The sequence below is a fragment of the Cydia amplana genome, chromosome 10 (assembly GCF_948474715.1).
Source record: "Cydia amplana chromosome 10, ilCydAmpl1.1, whole genome shotgun sequence".
NCBI lineage: Eukaryota > Metazoa > Arthropoda > Insecta > Lepidoptera > Tortricidae > Cydia > Cydia amplana.
In genome coordinates, this window is record NC_086078.1 from 12,917,969 (window position 1) to 12,940,226 (window position 22,258).

Genomic DNA, 22,258 nt, shown 5'->3' on the forward strand with positions numbered 1-22,258 from the left:
TACACTATATAGCATCATTAATCACAATCCGCAAATAGTATACCAGAATGTAACAGGTTTCCACACCTGCAATGCTATTCAGAAACCAACAATACTATTCTTATTCTGGAGCTATTCCACTATTCAGGTCTAAGGAGATTGGCAAAGCGGCAAATTCGATTGGTAGGTATATATTTTTTGTGAAAACCGCCTTGTATGTCATTCTTTAATAATTGAGTTGCCGTCTGTAAAGAGATTCAAAAGGTGCGGCAGTCTCAGAGGATTAACGGAAAGGAGGGGAGGGTAAGTAGTTGTTGCGGGGAGAAATGTTACTATTGAGTTAATCTGCGAGAGTAGTCTTGTGAGAAGGTTAGTTTTGATGGAGTTAAGGTCTATGGAGACTGTAAAGATTCTCAATACTTGACGACTTAAGATTTAAAGCTTGAAAGTTGGAGCTCTTATAAACGTCAACGTCCTGTAGGCATGAATGTTTTACGTATCACTCTTTTTTTGACGTAAAACGTTAGTTGAACGTCTTTAAAAACTCGTAGAAGAGGGGGTTCGGACCAAAAACCAGATGTAACGAAAATCGTTATGGCGTGGTGGCTTAATATCTCTGTAACTATAATTTCTATATGTAAAGTTTTGATAAAAGTGTATAGAAGAAAGTAGCCATTACTCGGAACGGTAACTGTGCCGCAGACATAGATGGCGCCGATTCAGCGCTAGAATTTTAAACAACGTATTCGGATTTTTGAATTGCAGCAGCAGTGTTAATTTAGTAATTATTTTACCTACTCATCGGTCCATTTACCGATTTTGGTAAAATTTATGTCATTTGGTAGACTTATTCCATTTTAATGAAATATGATAGTAACACCTGAAATACGTGGGATAGATTAAAATATAAGCAGTGAAAAAAATGTGGCAATTTTTTCAGAAATAAATCAGTCTTGTAGGTATTACGTTTGCCGAGATACTATTCGATTTGTATTTCCTCTCCTTGTTGTGATAATAAAATGTTCTTCACTACACAGTTTAAAATGCCATCATTTTATGGTCTTCATCAACAGGTCTAGTTCGCCAAATGGCGATGAATGGTGATTAAATAATACCTACCTACCTGTAATTTTACAAATAGATGATGAAGCCTTTTTAATTGCTAAATTAATTCTAGTTCTTAGATATTTATTAATGATTGTATTTTTTTGACATTTATTTTTCTGTAGGTATTTTTGTCTTGTTAAAGCAATTGGTGATTTTTTTTAAATTGAGAGTATAATCGGAGTTCATTTTGAAGATGTATGGTTATTTTAAGCTAACTTCTTGCTTTAAATATAATGAGTTAGAAGCATATATAATAACCATACTTCGCTACTTATTTTACTGTAGGTAATTTATTTAAACTTATTTTATTTTTGTTCTAAAAAACTCAAGTGCCAGGACGAAAAATAAAGAAGAGCTTTTGGTTTCTAAATTATTCTATGTCTAAGTATATGAGTAGGTATTATTATTTTATGCTGTTTGTACTATTTGGCATTAATGTATGCTGTTAGAGATCTTACACAATGCTTACATTCGAATCTGAAAAATGTGTAAATATAATTTTAGAGAGATTGATATAAAGGGAGTGTGGGTGAAGAAACATTCGAACAAGAAAAATCAACCCTTAAGAGAGTGAAATGGAGGGAGGAAGTTAGTATGAAATAAAAATAAGAACACTTACTCTTTACTTCACATAAGAAGTTACTGACCCGATAGAAACTTAATTAGCTCATGAACTTGATTAACTTTATGTGTGACGTTATCTATGAAAAGGGACCTTATTGTTGATGGCGCTTACGCCATTATTAACGATGCCCCGATATAAATACAATGGCGCGCGACGCTGTGCGGCGTAAGCGCCATTGACAATAAGGTCCCTTTTCATAGATAATGCCCCATATACTCAAGTTGGAAACCACGGTAATAATTTGTAGTGCGGCGCAAGTAGGTAAATGTTTAGTACATTCACTCCGCTAGTTCACATCGCGCGGCCGCTAGGGACAAGTTTGTTACAGAAACTCCTATTAGGTCGTTCATTTGGTAGACACCGGCTCCGTTCGCCATAGCTTCTACTTGCCTATTATGTACTTTTAGGTAGCGAAGACATGTAAAATATGCCACTTGCTACTGAAATAGCATGGAATAAATATCAGTCTTACACAAATAGACCTAGTTCAAATCTAAAACAGGCTTGTGACAGAGGTTTTACAGTCAGCAAAACTACTAGCTTAGCAATCTTGCATACATATGCATTGTTTGCATGCCAATGAGCCATAAAACGATTAAAACGAATGGGTAGTTCGACATAACCACATAATCAACAGGCCAATTTGAACGTACACTGATATCAGACTGATGTCATTCAAATATCGTGCATTTCACTCGTACTTGTCTCTACATACATAAAAAACTATATATAATCGGCCTCCTGATTACCGCATAAAACAAAGAAATACATAGAGGCAAATAAAGAAATTGCGATCTTCATTTTCCTCTACCGCTCAAACATGCAAGAGCGATAATTAGAGAGGCGGATAATGAAATTTCAATTTTCGTTTTTCGCGATATGCCCTCAGGGCTTGCGCTTTACTCGAGAGGATTAATTCACACAGTATACGTTTTACCTCTTCATTAAACTGCTCAAAATAATGCTTAGGTTCCTGACATTTATACAAATTATTAAACATTTGATCAACATAACTCAGCCACTTGACTCATTTCATCTATATATACATATATTTATATATATACTCGTACATATTAAACTTATAAACTTTATTGGGGGGTGATATGAGGTGTCGGATGCGCGTCATCAGACACCGCAATCCGTTCAGGCTTTACCCGTACCCTTCTCACGTATAAATAGCCGCGCGTTAAATAAACACGATAGCAGACACCCAATCGTATAGGTACGAGTACGTCATCTCAGGAGGCATATTCAGAATCCAAAACTGTTTCATTCTTCAATGGAATGCACTCCCTGCCGAGAGTGTCGAGGTTTTCTCGAGGGACTAAAGCGTGGCATTCTTCAAGAGATAAGTGAACGGAGTTTCTAAAGGGTACCTAGCTAATGTGCATATGTATATCTAGGTATCTTTGGACAATACCAATTCGTCGTTGATTTTAATTCAATTGGAAATCGTAAAAATTTTCGTTGTTTTGTATGATTCATACCTAATGATAAATATTAGCTAGGGTTTTTTTGCATGGACCATTTAAGTATACCAACTATTAAACGTAAATACAACTAAAACCTAAATCTACATAATACATATATTAATAACGTTTTTTCTGTCGGATTTTTGTGAAAATCTATTTTTAGGTCATTTAATTGACATGTATACAAAGTATTACTATATTACTAAATATGTATTCGTTTTTATCAAATGGCTCTACATACTTACACTCTACATGTATAAAATATCTTGTATTTCACTTTTTACTGATTTTAGACAAAAACCTCTATATGCGTGCAATTAAAAATGATAATAATTGTTTTTTAAATAATTTACGTATTTTCTGAAAATATCTTGTTGGAATAAAATTTAAAAAACAGGCTCTCATTATTTAATTATTCGCGCAACGTATCTCTACTAGGCTATTAGACATTAAGTATGTGAGTGGGAAAAGTCTAAAAACTTGACTTAGTTACATTAGTTTTATACTTACCTTTTTACCCAATTGAATTTCCTTAGTCAATTGGGTAAAAAGGGTTAAACGAGCAATCCACCGCTAGGTAATTATTATTATTACCCACGTGCATCTACCTGCTATTATTACGGTACAGTGGCTTCATATAGCGTCAGTTGTACGTTACATTACATATTAATATCTAGCCCGCACGACCGCCGCCGCATTTGATGCCCATTCATTGTGGTGCGATGAATGAAGCCCTAACGAACTCTGTTTTATAATTCTGCTTTTAACGTATGTAGGAACATTTGCTCCAAGCGTTATAATATTATAGAAGGTTTTAAGCAATGTTTTCCATTAACTAATGATATAATGTGCTACATGGGTTTAAGAACTTGTTAACACGTAAAGCTTTTACGTTTTCTTAGGAGCGTGACTTTTCAGTATTAGTAAGTTTCAGCTACGAAATATAAATTTTCTAATCAAATGCATATCTTTTTACATTCGTGTTATAATTTTAGTAAGGACAATAACTTGGGATTTTTTAACACACCGAAAGACAAGCCGAAGTAACCAGAGTTTCTTATGAAGTGAAGGTATTATCACCATGTTATTATCGGATTTTGTAATTTCGAATATCGATCCCAGGAATAGCAACAATAAATGAAAGTGCCAAAGAATAGCCCTGCACGGTAACAATTCGAAATCAAAAGCCTCCGCTAACAATCAGATCCGATTCCAATACCAATTAAAAGTGTAGAATTGCACGTTCGAGTTTAGCTCTTTGCCTTTAGTTATTACATATTTCATTATTTAAAGACTGAACATGTTTCCGACACTTTGGAGTATCTTATAGTAAATTTGAGTTTTTAGTAAAGTGGTACTGTTACCTGCTATATTATGTTACTTTTCGAAAGCCGCCAAAATATGTGACACGCTCTTATGGCTCTACAAATAAGATCATGTCAGATATTTATGCGGCCTTCGTTGTGTAACATATTATTGCAGGTGGCTGTACAATTCGTTAGTACAAGTACTTACTAATTGATAAATACATTTCTGTACTTGAAATTCTGTCCGTTCACGTATCCACTCACAATTACCATCGTCATAAGTAGACGCTTACCATCAGCCGGGGTTTAAGGTATTCAAACGTAAATAATAGTAGGTAATAGCCAGTTTTGTAGACCAACTGTAAATTTACGAGTGCCTACCTTTTCTGAATAGGTACAACTTGAGTTCTGATTGCAGAATGCAATTCTGTTGAAATTGAGTTTCTGCTAGATGTTGGAGCTTATCGCTTGCGCTTAGAATCTCTGGGGCCTAATTAGGTTATTGCTGCTCTGAGCCTACTTAAAATATATATACATACTTAATATATAGGTTTGTATCCTTTGTAACTTGTCTATTTTACGAAAAGCAGCTAACTTATTGAATAATGTAAAAACTTTATAAAATTTAGCACAAACTAATAAAATGTACTATTTAAGAAAAGAGGATATTGATATTGGAATCCAAAATACCCTATGGTGGCATGGCAGTCACTGCGCCTTTTGCCTCTGGCTTGCCTTAGCCGGGTGTCCAGCTAGAGCCGCGAGAGCTGCGTTCTCGAGGGTAGATGTGGAAATGACGAGTTGGCTACATATTTAAAGTCCAATGACACCTCTCTACTCTCAGCCCTCATATCGGTGTTGCCTTTGAGCTATTCTAGCTTTTAGTGGGGGCCCATCTTGAGAAGCGAGTCACCGTCTGACGGAAATAAAATTGCATATCGTTTTATTAGACAGGCGTCCGGTATTATTATCCCACACAGGGCCACAGCCCAGTATTTGGGCGTTTTTTTTTTGTTGTCCCCTACACTTTTTTTTCAAATTTGGGATTTGTTATGTTATTTCTACTCAGAATCACGAGCTCTTTCTATCCTAATATGAGAAATAAAGTGTCCTAAGGTTTTTATTTCCACTACGCCACCATTTTTCATAGACTTTGTATGGCGGTCGGGGAATGGAAAGATCGAAAAATGTATGGAAATTTTGGGACACTTTTTTTCTCCTATTAGGATAGAAAGAGCTTGTGATTCTGAGTAGAAATAACATAAAAAAACCTAAATTTGAAAAAAAAGTTTAGTCCATCGCTTTCACCCAATAGCCTAGCTAGTTGATTTTAGATTCCATCAATTCTCAGTACTTCTTACACCCTGTCGGGTGCCTCCGCGTGTGTCCCATGGCATGGGACCCATGACACGGGCAAGGGCAGCATCAGCTTGGTGCAACTGCACCCCTTCTCATTAAAGTGTCAAAAGGACCTTTACGTGTTGGCTTCGGCTCCGCGCACTCCTCGCAAATGTCCGGAACGGTGTACTTCCGTTTGGCCCAAATACATTTCGCCAAATTTCACTTCCCAACAAACTTATCGCAATAGTTTCATTTCCCAAAGGAACCTTTAGCAAAGTTACACTTCGCATATAACTTATTTGGTCAAATTATCATTTGGCATGATTTTACTTTGTCAAATGTTATTAGGACAAAAACTTATTTAGCAAACGTTTTTTATTGGCTAACATTATATTCCAAAAAGATGTTTGCTCAAATTGTCACTTCGCAAATTTGGCAAATAGGCATCTCTGTTTAAATTTGAACCTAAATTCGTTCTGTTAGAATTTTGAATTTATATAATATTTCTACTCAGGATCAGTAGCTTTCTCCATTCTTACTGAGAAAAAATGTCCACAAGTTTTTGGTGCATTTGTATGAAATTTTGGGGCCACTTTTTACTTGTATTAGGGTCGAAAGAGCTCGTGATTCTGACTGGAAATAATACAAAAAATCACAGTTTTGTGTAATGCAGATTGGGAATAATCTTCATAAATTTAGTTATAGTAGGTACAATGCAGTACCAAAAAAAATACTATGTTTATTAAATTTTTAATCATCAAAATGTTAAATTCAAGTCAATTTCATTTCTGATCAAATCGATCAATTTGGTCATCCCGTCTGGATACCGCTTAACCAGTTACACTACACTGAATGGGTTTGGCAACTGTCAATGGTTTGCATAGATGGCACCATCATAGCTTGCCGGGGCTTGCCCCTTCTCTAGTTGAGTTCTATGAGATTTGGCTTAAAGGGCTGGCATCTAGGGCATAAATTCTATATAAAAAACAAGAATTTGACACAATTCTAGGGATTGACAGAGCAATCTATGCTGGCGCCATCTGCTAAATACTTTGACCGGCCAATCCCATTGATTACCGAATCTTAATTCCTTAATTTTTATTTTAGGTCCTTATATAATTCTAAAATATTATTGCAGATATGTTCATGGTTCAACAAATTACATCCGTTTGCGTAAAACATAACCAAAATGATAAAGTATTTCAAATGAAAGCAAAAATAAAAATACTGCAGGCCCTCTATGGCCTCTATTGGTATGTAAATTGTATGCCATGTAATATTTTGGGACATGTAAGTTATGCTTAATGATACATTTGACTAAATAATACTTGGTAAAATTAAACTTGACCAAGTAATTATTTGCTAAACAATAACTTGCCAAAAAAGACTATTGCTAAGTGAAAAATTGCGATAAGTTGTTTTGCCAATCATTTTTTTGGGAAATGATAATTTGGGAAACATTGTTTGGGATGTGATACTTTGGGAAACGTTTTTGGCCCATTCATTAGTAAACCGTCCGGAACACCATGGGTAAAGACATAATGATCTATAACAATTATTAAAATAAGTTTGATGTTTAACTTTTTTGATGAATCCTGAATGAAGCGATGGATTCTACAATAGAATTCCGAACGTAGTGAGGGATTCTAAAGTAGAATCCTGAGCGTAATGAGGGATTCAAGTGGTAACGCCCAAGACGAAATAATTTTGATACCGTGTGACACATACTGCTTTTCACATCAACTATGAGGAAAATAAAAAAATCTTAGTGTTGACACAATCTGATGCTTAAACAGATTATTTAAGCTAAAAAAATTATGTGCAAAAAAAAATTTAAAAATAGTGTGCTACAACAGAAAAGTGTTACTTTGATCCCTCCTAGCAGGGAGGAAAAGTGCCACTTTGATCCCTCCTAGCAGGGAAGAAAAAGCTCTTTTCTGAATAGGAGGTGTAAAAAAGCTTTTTATTCCAATTAATAATGTGGGTACCTAGCGAAACAAAAGAATTTGCCGCAGGTTTCAAAACAAAATGTTGTTTTTGACTTCTTTGTGCAAAAAGTTATTTTGCTACAAAAAGAAGAGCCCTTATAAGTAATTTTAAGAATAGGCAATGTTTTACAGAAAGTAGAAACAAACCCCTTTTCAACAAATTTTGCATAATTCGACAAACAATCATATTTTGCTGTTATTGTTTTTATGGATCCGTAGCTAAAATGGCAAAAACGGAACCCCGGAAATATATAGTTTCATGTATGTATGTTTGTGTATAATATGTATGTCACTTTATTGCACATAAATAGGTTTACATAAAATAAACATAACGTAGAAGATGTGTATATATACAAAGGCGAACTTATCCCTAATAGAGATCTCTTCCATCATGTCCGTCTATCTGTGTCCGTATGTCACGACCATTTTACTCGGAAACGATAAAATATTTATTTTAAAGAAATTTTAAACGTAGTTTAAGTATATTTTGTGAGCCGCTACTAAGTTAAGAAGAAGAAAAAAAAACCGGCCAAGTGCGAGTCGGACTCGCGCGCGGAGGGTTCCGCACCATCAACAAAAAATAGAGCAAAACGAGCAAAAAAAAAAACCAGCAAAAAAACGGCCACCCATCCAAGTACTGACCCCGCCCGACGTTGCTTAATTTCGGTCAAAAATCACGTTTGTTGTATGGGAGCCCCACTTAAATCTTTATTTTATTCTGTTTTTAGTATTTGTTGTTATAGCGGCAACAGAAATACATCATCTGTGAAAATTTCAACTGTCTAGCTATCACACGGTTCGTGAGATACAGCCTGGTGACATATGGATGGACGGACGGACGGACGGACGGACGGACGGACAGCGGAGTCTTAGTAATAGGGTCCCGTTTTTACCCTTTGGGTACGGAACCCTAAAAACTTAACAACAAATATGTAACGTAAATTGGTTAAACATGAGTCGGACTTGACGATAAAAAACATTATAAACACTATGATGATACGGAACACGAACACTATGATGATACGGAGCGTGAATTTGACTTGTTGACCGAAGCGTAGCGAAGGTCTACGTTTTGACTCGGGCATTTTGCTTTTGTATGTCCGGATGTTCTCCTCTACAGGTCGCAATTCTTAACCGATTTTCGTGAAATTTTGTGACCGAATTATATGACTAAATAAAAAATTTTTGTCGATCCGGTTTTTGGATTTTTTTCAAAATGGCGGAGTCGTGATAGCTCCCGCCTAAACAAATAGTCGTATCGGTATCATAAGAGTTTTTTCTTTTTGAGATATGTTTATAGATTAAATGACCAAAAATTCAGAAAATTTGTATCGCTGGTTTTGGCGGTATTTAAATATTTAGTTTTTACTTGAGAATGAGTAGCTAAATTTCGTCAGCTTTAGTAAGAGCTATAATGGAGTATTTTGCAAACGTTCGCTTTTTTTGTTTGCATCGGCAGGTCCCTGGTTCCATCCCCAGTAATTGTATACTGCTACATAACTTTTGTATTTTTTTATACTTTAATTTCTTATAGTTGTTTTTTATTTTGTTTTTTTATTTTGAAATAATGAAAAATTTCGTATTTTTTGTTTATCAAGCGCGGGTTAAGCGTATTCGTTTAATTTTTGTTTGTAGCTTTATGGAATTTTTAATTTTTTGTTTATATTACATGTACTATACCTATATTTTAATAAATATTTTTGCCATACATTTATTCAGTTTTAAGTTCTGCTCGCGAGGTCTACAGCTCACAAAGCCACTAGTATTTACTGGTTTTAACTTGACTCTAGAGTAATTAACAAAAAAATTATCACTGATTTCAGGATAGGACCGAACAGAATTTAGGTATCCTTAGGTAGAAATCAGTGTATTTCTTGGGAGTAGGTAGGATTAATAGGTAGTCTACATCGAAAAAACTAGCCATTCATAAATTAAGTACTTTAAGTAAAGCAAACTTAAAGGTAGGTACAATCAACTTGTGAAAGATAATACATGCGGAATCAAATTGGACTATCACCGTAAAGGCCTGCGGAAATCGGCGGAGCCCAGCGCAGATCACCGAGGAGGATTTACGCCGCGCAGCCATACAGAGGGCCTACCGCGAACCACGTTCGAAATGCTGCCTCCATGTGTACGAATTTATACGTACGACACAGAGACAACACGTCGAACGTGGTTCGCGGTAGGCCCTCTGTACACTAAGAACAGTAGTGAATCTAAGGCCGCTCGGCAAGTTATTTACCTACTCTTGCGTTGGCGCTTAGGGTTGTCACTTTTATTTTTAGTTAAATATTATTTGCGTATTATTAGTAGCACTAGGTTTCTATTTATATAATATAATGAAATGTTCTATCAATTCTTAAATGAGGTATAAATTAAGGCCGGTAAGAGCAGGCAAATGCGAGCGTGCTCGAATGCGCGCGATCGCAGTCGCGGTACGGCCCACAGCCACACTGTGCCGCCACCGTATTCCCCCGTATATTATGCGAATGTGTGCGTGGCAGCGCGTGCGTACACGGCGCCCGGCGCGCACGCACACATTCAAGCCGGCAGCGGCACATTTCTATAAAGATTCACTAACTGTTCTTGTACTGTGGCGCAGCGCACACCGGCGAGGTAAAATCCCCCGCGATACCGCGAGCGCCCGCCAACCCCGGCGCTGGCGGCCGGCGCACCAGGGAGCACTTCGGCGCAGGCCGGGGGATGCCGCGGCATGCCGCCGCGTGTACTCTATCTAGGGTTGCCAGATCGAAAGGCGTTATTATCGGAAAAAAAATCAATTTTTCGGGATCTTGGGACTTAGGCCGGGAAAAAAATCAATCAAATTAAAGTAATTGTAGTAAAAACAACGATATTTTACATTATTGGCACTACGTCAGCTGCTCTGTCCATTACGGCTCGACGCGGGTCGCTCGCTCGCTCGACGACAGTTCGGAACTTGAAATTATTGTTTTATAACGTGAAGTTGTTTTTCGGGACAATTTTCACTTGGTCGGGAATCGGGAACACATGCTAAAAATCGGGAGAATCCCGCCAAATCCCGACCATCTGGCAACCCTAACTCTATCACAAGGGATTAGTGATTAGTGTGTCTCCCCCGTCGTCCCGGAACTACTCCGGCGCACTCGGGAGGCCTCGGCGCATGCCGGCGCCGGGGGATGTCGCGGCATGCCGGCGCCTACCGCCGCGGTATCCTCTAGCGTGCTCCTCGATGCCGCGTAGTAACAATCCTCCGTGATGCTCCGGTCTCAAAGCATTTAAATTTATGCCTGAAGGTAATTGAAATAGGGTAGAAAGTACATTGATAATTTTAAAGTGATCTGCGCTGCGCTCCGCCGGTTTGCGCAGGCCTTTAAGCTGGCAAAACAATCTGGTAATAAGCTGGTAAACAATTAAACATCACCGCTTGATCATATATTTTTATGAGAAGTCTAAATCTAAACAGGTTCAGTAGTGTTTCCTCCTGTTTTACCGAAAAATGACTAATAGTCGAGTGTGCTCAGAGGATAAAAAGGTCAACGACGGCGTTGCGTAAAGCGTAAACAAGAGATTTCATTTGGCAGGATTGGTCCTTAGGACCCAAGGATGGATTTAAGAAGTGGAGCCACCCAGTTTTTTGCGTTTATTGATTCCCCATACAATCCTAAACCTTACCTTTTATTTTTAAGGGATTTTTTTGGGAGAAAAACTATCCTATGTTCTTCCCCGGGATTCAAACTATCTCTATACCAAATTTTATCTAAATCGGTTCACCGGTTATTGAATCCCCATATAAATTTTCACCTCCCTTTTCACACCCTTAAGGGATTATTTTTGAGATTAAAAGTATCGTATGTTTTTCCCTGGAACTCAAACCATCTTTATACCAAATTTCAAATAAATTGGTTCAGCAGTTTAAGCGAGAAGAGGAATTAAAAAAAAAAAAGTATTTTTTCATATTTTACGTGTTTTTACTTCGGTATGGTGTCAATATACTGATTTAAACTTTCACGATTTTTACACATTATTAAATTGTACAACGGGACTTAATCGCGTATCTAAGTTTTTAAGATTTACCTCCGACGTTTCGAGGACGGCGTTGTCCCCGTGGTCTCGGAGAAGACTGGCTTAAGTTGACATCAGCATCTTCTAACCGCGCGAGTTTTTCGAACTACCCGCACTTGGTCTTGTTTAACATGCATGGTCCAAACCAGAAACTAATAAAAAGTAGTAGCAATTAAAAACATTGTATTATGTATAGAGTTATAGGTGACACAGCTCAGGTAAGCAGGAAAGCACATCAAATATTATATGTTGGTAATTCATAATAATCAATCAGATTTATATAATATGCTTTCCCATTTCTTTTAATAACTTTATTTTCTTTTCCTTTTGTAAGAATTTGATATGTTTTCTGAAAGAGCTACGAATTTGTATGATTCCATGTACATATGTATATTTTCTAAATCAAATTTCTATTACACCTTATGTGTATAATTGCATGAATTCTATAGTAATTTAAATTGTATTTTTTCCCTTATTTTCTCGTAATGCATGTTAATTATAAGATGTAATTATTTTTGAAAAGATGTGTCCCGCCGAGTTTGTTGCCGGTCCCATATTGGGATACCCTCTTCCAATTGAGGGGGGATTTAAATCTTCTCGGGGCAGAGGTGTAGGGTTGGAGCCGGTCTACCTAGCTTTATTTGACGTTCATAAGCGCATTGTAATTATGCCTACTTGAATAAACTATCTTTTATCTTTATCTTTATCCGCTTGAGCGTTATGGCAACCCAGACGGAAGCCAAGAGGAAAACGTCCTGATGTCTCCAGACAACCGGCATTTTTGCCGTATGTAAAAGGGGTAACCGATAAAGTTGGCACGGTACTTGGAAAGTACTCTATAAAGACGGTGTACACTCCTTTATTCAAAGTCGCAGGGAGCCTAAGGTCACCGAAGGACGTTATTCCATCAGTCGCGGCGTTTGGCGCTTACAAAATTGATTGCAGTTGTGGTACTTCCTATATCGGAGAAACAAAGCGCACAATAGCAGAAAGAGTTAAGGAAGATATTGCAGCTGTCAAAAATCGTCAGGTGAATAAGTCTGCCGTTATTTTATTTATTTTATTTATTTAATTAATAAAGTACAGTGATATTCTTAACTATAATCATAGCCCCGCAAAACTCAACAATGAGTTTGACTGTGGGGTCATCAGTCTCTGGTTAATATGTAACTTAATGTAACTTAAAGTAGGTAAATTAATTACTACAATGTGTCATGGTAATGTTTTTTTAACATAGATTTAAATTTGGACTTCTTGTTTTCGCGTCTTATAGCTTCAGGCAAACTATTGAGTAAGTATGGAATTCTTTTTCTAAGTGTTCTATCCCCGTAGTAGTTATTAATTCTAGGAACGGATAGTTTGCCTGTAGTCACAGCCTTTGTGATGTATGTATGATTAACTGGTGTTAAGGAATCCGCTGAGTTAGACTCTTGGTAGCTATGGTTATTGATCGCGAGTAAGTATTTATGTTTTAAACTAACTGGTAAAATATTGCAAATTTTAAATAGTAGTCTGTAGTTACCTTTACATTTGAGTTTAATTTTATGGTTGACAAGTAATTTTAAAAATCTGATCTGCATAGTCTCTAGTTTATCGATATTGGTCTTAGTTGTGAGCCCATAGCTGTCAAGAGCATAACTCAATATTGAATCTACAAGTGACATGTATAGACATCTAAGTGTGCTAATAGGAACTTTGAATTTTAAGTGATAGAACTTACCTAATAAGACTCTAAGTTTTTCATAAATAAAATTAACATGATACGACCAGGATAGGTGCTCGTCTACTTTGATTCCAAGGTAAGTAATACATTCTACTTGTTGAATAGGTTCACAGTTACAGTTATAGTTGTTAAGGTGAAAGCAATGGAAAGTATGGGCATATAGTTTGGAAGGGATATTCTTAATTGGTAAGTACGGTGAATGAATTAGCAAGAACTTGGTTTTATTGGAGTTGAGAACTATTCCATTGTCGTGAGACCACTTAATGACCGAGTTAATGTCTTGCTGAACTAGACGGAAAGTGTCCTCAAGGTCAGTGCCCGCGCGCAAGGCGCATAGGTCGTCTGCGAACATGTGCGCTGAGCAATGCTGCAGCACACCGCACAAGCTGTTAACGTGCATCAAGTAGCAGACAGGACCACAGCCCGAACCTTGAGGCACCCCACACTCCACGGCGCACTCACGACTATAGGAGTTCCCGACCCTGACCTTGTAGGAGCGCGAGGCGAGATAGTCGCGGAACCATGTGTTCAGCGGCTCGCTCACTCCGCACTCGTGCATGGCCTTCAATAAGGTGTTCGATTCTAAAGTATCGAACGCCTTTTTGAAATCAAAGAATACGGCTAATACAATTTTTTTATCATTCAGGTAGTTATTAATTTCATCTGTGAAATTTGACAATAAAGTTGAGGTACTTTTTCCTCTTTGAAAACCGTGTTGACTGGGAGTTAAAACATCATTTTTACTAAGATAGGTACTAAGCTGGTCGGTTATACATTTTTCCATAATTTTATCAATGCTGGATAATATTGCAATGGGTCTATAATTAGAAAAAGATTTACGATCTCCTTTTTTGTAAATTGGACGAATTATAGCTTCTTTTAGCTTACTAGGGAATTTATGATGTTTGACAGATAAATTAATCAATCTGGCAAGAATAGGACTTATTTTGTCTGCGACGAGTTTTACGTCAGACATGCGTATCAGATCGCTGCCCGGAGATTTGTTTGCGTTCATGTTTTTGACAGCTTTTCTAACTTGGTGACTCTTCACGGGCTGCCATCTCATGCACACGTCTGACTTTTTAACATAATTATCCCTATCAATCCAGGTATCATTACACATATGTTTAATCTCTTTGATCTCGTCCGTATAAGTAGAGGCGAACTTATTACATATATATTTGTCATCTCCCATATCTTGCATGTTAGAGTGTATTATATCATCTAAATTTTTACTATTTTTTCCCAACAATATATTTATCCTTTCCCATATTTTCTTAATATTATGATTACACTCTATAATACACTTTTTATCGTAAAAATTTTTACTTTTATTTATGGCTTTAGTACATTTATTCCTATACCTAGTATAACTAAGTCGCTTTAGCATATTCTTTGGCTCATGGCACCATATGTGAAATAATCTATCCCTTTCTATTATCATATTCTTCAAATTATCGTTAATCCAGGGTTTATGATTTCTACTTGTGTTACACTTGACCGTTTTATTTACATAGCAATCGTTGTATATGTCATAAAATATTCGTGTTAATGCATTATACAATTCTACTGGGCAATTTAATGACATTAAGGCATCAAAATTAATGTCTAAAAGCATTTCTCTGACCTTGCGGTTGTCAAGGACACGTCGCGACTCAGCGCGGGCTAAATGTTTCCGTTTTGTGCCACCCGTACCACCGAGGGCGCCACTGCCGCGCGACACCGGCGAAGCGCCGTTGCTATGGGCGCCGGCGCGGCCGGAATCGCTCGCCGGGGCGCGGTTCCACTGCACCACAGCTGACACAAAATAATGGTCCGATATTTTATGCTCTATAACAGCTGAGCTTATTAGTGCCGTACCAACCGAGGTTCTTATGTAAATATGGTCTAAGCAGGATTCTACAATCTTATCAATAACTATTTCCTTACGTGTTACTATATTAATACATTTATTTAAACCAAATTCTGTCATAGTAGTTTCATACTCTAGAACATATTTATTCTGTTTATTTAATAAGTTAATATTTATATCACCACAAAAAATAAGATTAGCGTTAGAGGGTACAGATTCTAAAAGTGGCCGAAGGTCTTCAAGGAATTCAATAATTTTATCTTGCTTACTTATTTTAGGTGGTCTGTAAACACATAACAAATACACCGTTTCATTATTAACATTTATGGTAATGGAAACGCACTCTGCTGATCGCAAGCTAGTGGCGGGGGTCTCGTGCGCGCTCGCCTGGATACCCTCCCGCGTGTAAACAAGAACCCCTCCCCCGCTGCGGTCAGTGCGGGTATAACTATGTAGATTGAAACCTTTTATGCTGTAAAAACTTAACAAAGAGAAATTAATATTAGGTTCAGTAATTACAAGAATATCGATGTGGTCAATGTTGTTATTTATAGTTAACAATAATTCTGCGAAGTTTTTCTTTAAAGAACGAATATTGACATGAAGTATGCATAAGCAGTTATTAAAACTATTTATAGAAGAAAACCAATAATTAAAATTATCATATTTAGCAGTATCTATTGAGTCATCACTAATTGACTCAATACTAGTGAGATCATTGAATGTTATTATTAAATTTAGCACATTACACCGCACGTAGGTAAACTCTTCACTTCACTTTGAGTAGGTCGTTGACCTCGCTCTCCGATCTCATCCAAAGGGTCTTGTCTCCTTCTGCCTTCTTAACTAGTACTTTACCGTTGGATATCCAAATGAATCTGTAGATTCCGTGCAAATTCTTTTTGGTAATCCAGAGTAAAGCTCGGGTCGGTTTGGGCAGGTCTTCATTTATGTAGATTTTATTCGTTTTAGTGCCGCCGGTCACCATGTTGCTCGTCACCTCCGCGACCTTGCGACGCTGCGACAGCCACGCATCACGGGAGCCGGCGCCGGAGGTCTTGAAGCCGACTATGATGGAGGCCGGTTTGTCGTCGCCTGGTTTTTTTGATGGTTTGCGACGGGCCCAGTCGATGTCTGCGGTATTCACTTCGAGTATATCGCCCAATTTGGTTACAACACTCATCGCGCTTTCCTCCGACAGTTCTTCAAGGCCGACAATTTCAATATTCTGCTTGCGCGTGCTTTGCTCGAATTCGAACAGTTTTTGCTCGAGCGCCACATTCTGCTTTTCCAAATAAACACATTTGTTGTTTATCGTAGAAATATTCTTTTCTAGTGCGTGTATTTTCTCTTTAGACTTTGCGTGCTCGGATATCAGGGCATCGTATTTATCGGATAAGACATCCATGCTTTGATTAATAGCGTCTAATTGCTTCTTGAATCCGGGAATAGAGCCTACCTTTTTCTGAATGTCCTTGAGGATCATGGTAAAGTCTTGTCCGTCCTCGTCAGCGTCTTCGTCCTCAGTTTCATCCTCCACACAGTTGTTACAGTGGGTTCTATTTCGTCCCGCTTTCATGTCAGCAGCCAATCCCTTAACACAATTCCTATGGAAGGTTCCCTGGCATGGTCCCTGACACATAAAATGGGACCCCCTTTTCGACAATGTTTTATGGCACTGTATACACTCCATTACGACGATTTAAGGCAAGTTATAGTTGTTTCGAGTCGATCGCAAACAAATGGCGCGAACGCGATAGGTACCTATGCATGCGCACGCGCGCGCTCTGTTCGGCGCTCGGAGCGAGACTGAGCATTGCACCGTGGCTGAGCACCGTGGCTGAGCATTTACTGGAGTCAGGACCAAACCACTGGATTGAGCTGCATAACCCTAAAATCCTGTCCACGGATCGTCATTTCTACAGCAGGAAAGTACGGGAAGCCATTGAAATCAAAAAAATAGTAATTTCAATCGGGACGAGGGTTTCACGATCTCATCCACATGGAATCCAGTCATTAGTAAATGTAAGCGTAAACGAATATCGACAGTCGTTAAATCGAATATCGTTAGTGTTGTGTCGACAGAGTGACATCCCTAGTGCGCAAAACGTTCAAGCGGATAAACAAGACCAAGTGCGGGTAGTTCGAAAAACTCGCGCGGTTAGAAGATGCTGATGTCAACTTAAGCCAGTCTTCTCCGAGACCACGGGGACAACGCCGTCCTCGAAACGTCGGATGTAAATCTTAAAAACTTAGATACGCGATTAAGTCCCGTTGTACAATTTAATAATGGTGTCATTATGATATCATAAATTAATTCGGCATTCCCGATTTATACGAAAACGATACCAAACTTGGTCTAGTAACTAAAATGATATATATATATATATATCAGGATAAAGTTGAGAGCCGCCCAAAATCTTGGTGGCTCCACTTCATAAATCCCTCCTTGGGTCCTAAGGACCAATCCTGCCGAAGGAAATCTTTTGTTCATGCAACGCCGTAGTTTAGGGCCTACACTCTCGACTATAACGCTTCTATTGGTCTTAGTGTTGCTAACTATTTTCATATTTATGTTATTGACCTAAGAATTCTAAGATTGCCGGCAGAAGTGAAAACTCAACGACTAGTGCAAAATGCACTATGTATAATTGAGGTTAACGCCATCTAGCGTTATTTCGTCGCATTACTTGAAACCCCTAAGCACATCACTGTTAGTACTCGAGTTATATTAATACCAGTTAGAGCGAAACTCACTAGATGGCGTTTAAATCAATAAAGAAAAACTCAATGACATTACATGTAACAGGTCCATCTTACGGTCACGTGATCTCACGCGAGTTTAACATTTTTTCCCCACCTCAAAAAGTGCACAGCGCCGCTAAAGAAGTTTTCACTTAAAAAAAAAATTACGCGATTATGCCAAAAATATGACTTGCATCATTTTGTAAAGGAGGTGATATTCTTCAAACTGCTAAATCGATTTGTAATAATCATAGCTAAGGACCGCCGCAACGAAAACTCGCTTTCACGTAAAAAAAACGGATCGAAATCGATCCATCCGTTTGAGAGCTACGATGCTACAGACAGATAGACAGACATTGGCGTCAAACATATAGCACCCCTACATACACATTTGTATTAAACAACGTTTGACAATATGTAGGAAAGTCCGATAAACAAGAAGCAATGCGCAGTAGTTAATAATGCCGATATGAGTCTCAATACTGTTAATATTAGAATTTGTTTGAAATTGGCATTAAAAATCAAACGGGCATACTCGTATGTTCAGCTTAGGAAACAATTAAGCTTAAAATGCTCACTCCATACATCAGTTTTCTTACTTAATCATAACAAGTTATAGGGGAGGTACGTATTATTAAGGAGATTAAAACTCATTTAATAATACAGTAAATTTATACATTTAGCGTTTGCGTCAAATCCGGTAGTTCTGTTTTTTTGCAGAGTTATTTATGATGTTGGCCCAATTAATAATTCAAGTTTGTGATCTCGAGCGCCGAACGCAACTTTGTCAAAAATCGAAAAAACCGTTAATAACAAAAACAGTCTCTTATTTACTAAAATAATATATTTGTCTTTTTAACCCAGAAATCCCCCTCTGAACTATGGGTACGTGATGCGACGGACAATTTGAGGGCTTACTCGTTTCATAAGTACATAACACGGAACAGCGCTTAGGTACTACCTACCAGGGATGTTGCGAACATCCGCATCCGCATCCGCAACCGCGGAACTTGCGCATTATTTTCGACATCCGCATCCGCATCCGCATAAAATCGATGCGGAGCTTATGCGGATGCGGATGTCGAACAAGTCGGTACAGGAACGTCTTAGCGGCGGCGTAAGTGCTAGGTAATTTTGTCATTAGGGTTGTATAATGAAAAGTGTATGAATGAACGCGGATATATTTGGCAGTTCGTTAGGGTTATTTAAAAAGAAGGTTTATTCTTTATTAAATTAGTGTGAAAGTTAGGTTAAGCTATCTCATTATTTGTTACTTTTTACAGTTGTTATACCTACTCAGATAGCATTTCATAGTATTAAGTTCATTACAAAATATGTTTTGCATATAGGAAACTATAGGTCTACATTATAAAAAATTCTAGCTGTTTAGCTTACTTACCTACATGTTTTATAAGACTGTCGAAATCGTCTAGATCCAGAAAAGTCGGCCAAGTTACTGTTTATTAAATATAACGCACCTATATTCTTGCTCAAATACTAAACGTTTCGTTTTTTTTTAAATAAAAAAAGACTAAAAATGTAATATTTAACGTTTTCTAAGTACCTAATCTTGACATCCGCATCCGCATCCGCATCCGCGTATGTGAGACTTTAAAAATCCGCATCCGCATCCGCGTATGTCAAAAAATCGGCATACGCAACATCCCTGCTACATACCAGCATTCTGGTCACCATACCTACTGTCTGATTGATTTGCCCTGGACAACTATTTTACAGTAAAAAACAATATACAAGGTAACTTATGTTACTTTTTACCAAACCAAGTGGTAAAGGCTCTCTTGATACTTCATAAACTGATGACAACGATTCATTTTTTCCATAAGAGTGGCATTGTAATTAGATGCAGATTTTGAGTTGTTTCCATAATTATGTATATTGGCTGGTGGAATTGACTTTTAAGTGACGATTTTGTATGATAAATATTTAATTTTATTGTTTATTTGGATTTGATATGTAATATTTTATAGTTAATATTTTCCTTGCGTTGGTGTGGTGAAAATTTTTGTGTTTCACTCGGTGACATGTTTAACCGTCGTGCTTTGCTTGAGCGGTTCAACAACAACTTTGCCCCCTTGTAAAACAAATATCTATTATATAGGTAGATATTATGAGCCAGTTTCTTGTTATAACTAGGGAACAAATAAATTATATATTCACTTTCTTGTTATTCATAGAGTATAATACCTACTTATACTAAAATTATGCACTTGTAGAAACTAGAAACATGGTTGTAAGTTTATTATGTAAATAACCAAGATCTAAGAAAACGTTTTATATTAAATATAACTAGTGCAGTTAATTATTCATTTGCTTACCTTGTTTATTTAAGTAGACACTAAATGTTGAAAATGTAGAATTTGTGTGTACACAATTGGGATGTTGAATTTGTATGACGTCAATAAATCCGAGGAGTGTACGAGAGAGTAAGGAGTGTGCAAAGACAAATAACGGCCGACTTTTTGGCGCTGCTTTCAAAGGAAGACTGTAGGTACTGTTATTTCACATATGCTTTAAACAAAAAATATAATATATTATGTTAATGTCGTGAGGCTAGACAGTATTTTTTTTTTCCAGGTAGGCAAGTAAACTAATAGTAGACCTCACGAGTCAAATAATAATTCAGTTTTGCCTAGTGACAAAATCATAAATACATTCCCGGTGTGTGGTGTCAATAACCATAGGTATAATGAACGTATTAAAAACTTACTCGCGTTTAGAGTGGTCGTCCGCTGTCGGCGCGATCAGAAGCACATAGTATCACAAGGGCACCGAGAGTTTGTTGTGCCGGCGGCGTTGGAGGTGGTGAAGGCTTTAGCAGAGCGGCTACGGGGGTGGTGCCGGGACGTGCGCTCTGGCCGGCGGCGGGCAGGTACTGGAACTACTGGAGCCGGGCGGGCGCGGGCGGCGGCGAGCGCGCGCCGCCCACGGCCGACCGCCACCGGCACCGTCGCCGCCGCCGTCGCCGCCACCGTAGCGCGTCACCGCACCTACCCCATAATCTTAAAAATCGACATCGAACATTGTTTTTCATCAGATTGATCAAACATCAATAGTACATTACTACAGAGGCCGTGAAGTAAGGGGTTGCCGGATAGTTATGAGGCCGGCAACCCCGCCGAGGTATACGTAGTGCTTTTCTCAAACATGTAATTAAGTAAATAAATAAAAACGAAATCAAAGTTTTATTTATAGAAAAACTGAAAGTAAACTACACACTAAATATAGGTAGCTAACACCTACATCTTTGTCACACGTAGGTTACGTGGCGTGGGTATTATTTTACACGTGTCGTGTATTTTGATTACCCGTATATTTTTATGTACTTACCTATGTTTGTTTTTGAAGTGAAAACTTCTTTAGCGGCGCTGGGCACTTTTTGAGGTGGGGAAAAAATGATAAACTCGAGACAGCGTAAGGCGATCACGTGACCGTAAGGGGCGTAATGCGATCACGTGACCGTAAGCCCCGTAAGGTGGCCACTCATAATTTAACAGTCAGAGCTCGGTTACAAAGTCTAAATTTGGAGATTATCTAAACTAAGTTGATCCTTAATTATATACTAGTAAGTACTGTATCTTTTTAGGTAGTTAGTGCTTACTTACATGTTATTTTAATATTAGTTATAAAATACACTAATTCATATTAATCAGTGCTTTCTTAAGTGTACTCATTACCTTATCCGGATATTTTTCTGTTTCTACTATGTACTTGTTTGGGTAAACTGTTCAGTCTATTAGATAGATATTACCTATTACCTATGTTACAAAATAATTAGTTAATTCCATTTACAAAGCACTCAATTTGCATCCATTTTAATAACCTATGTAGGGTGGGTAAATACGTATTAAAAGCAGCTTCCGATTTCAAATCTTTGCCATTGCAGCAGATTTTGTAAGATAACTCCGATAACACTGACAAAAGTAACATCATACATGTATTTGCTATTTTTCTAAACTAGAAGGTATTTTTGTATTCCAGCTCGAGTGTCGTCTCGAAAATGGAACAAGTAGATTTAGTAACCTAGCGTGCCCCATTCGCAACCACATCGACACAT

The 22,258-nt window shown here is 37.7% G+C and overlaps 1 protein-coding gene across 1 annotated transcript in view; it reads right to left on the minus strand.

Annotated features, from left to right (window-relative positions):
* Positions 1–21,062, minus strand: part of LOC134651442 (uncharacterized) — a 134,274-nt gene extending 113,212 nt beyond the window's left edge. Inside the window, exon 1 of the mRNA XM_063506548.1 lies at positions 20,912–21,062. The gene's annotated coding sequence lies outside the window, so the exon portion shown is untranslated. The remainder of the gene's footprint in view (positions 1–20,911) is intronic.
* Positions 21,063–22,258: the final 1,196 nt, after the last annotated feature.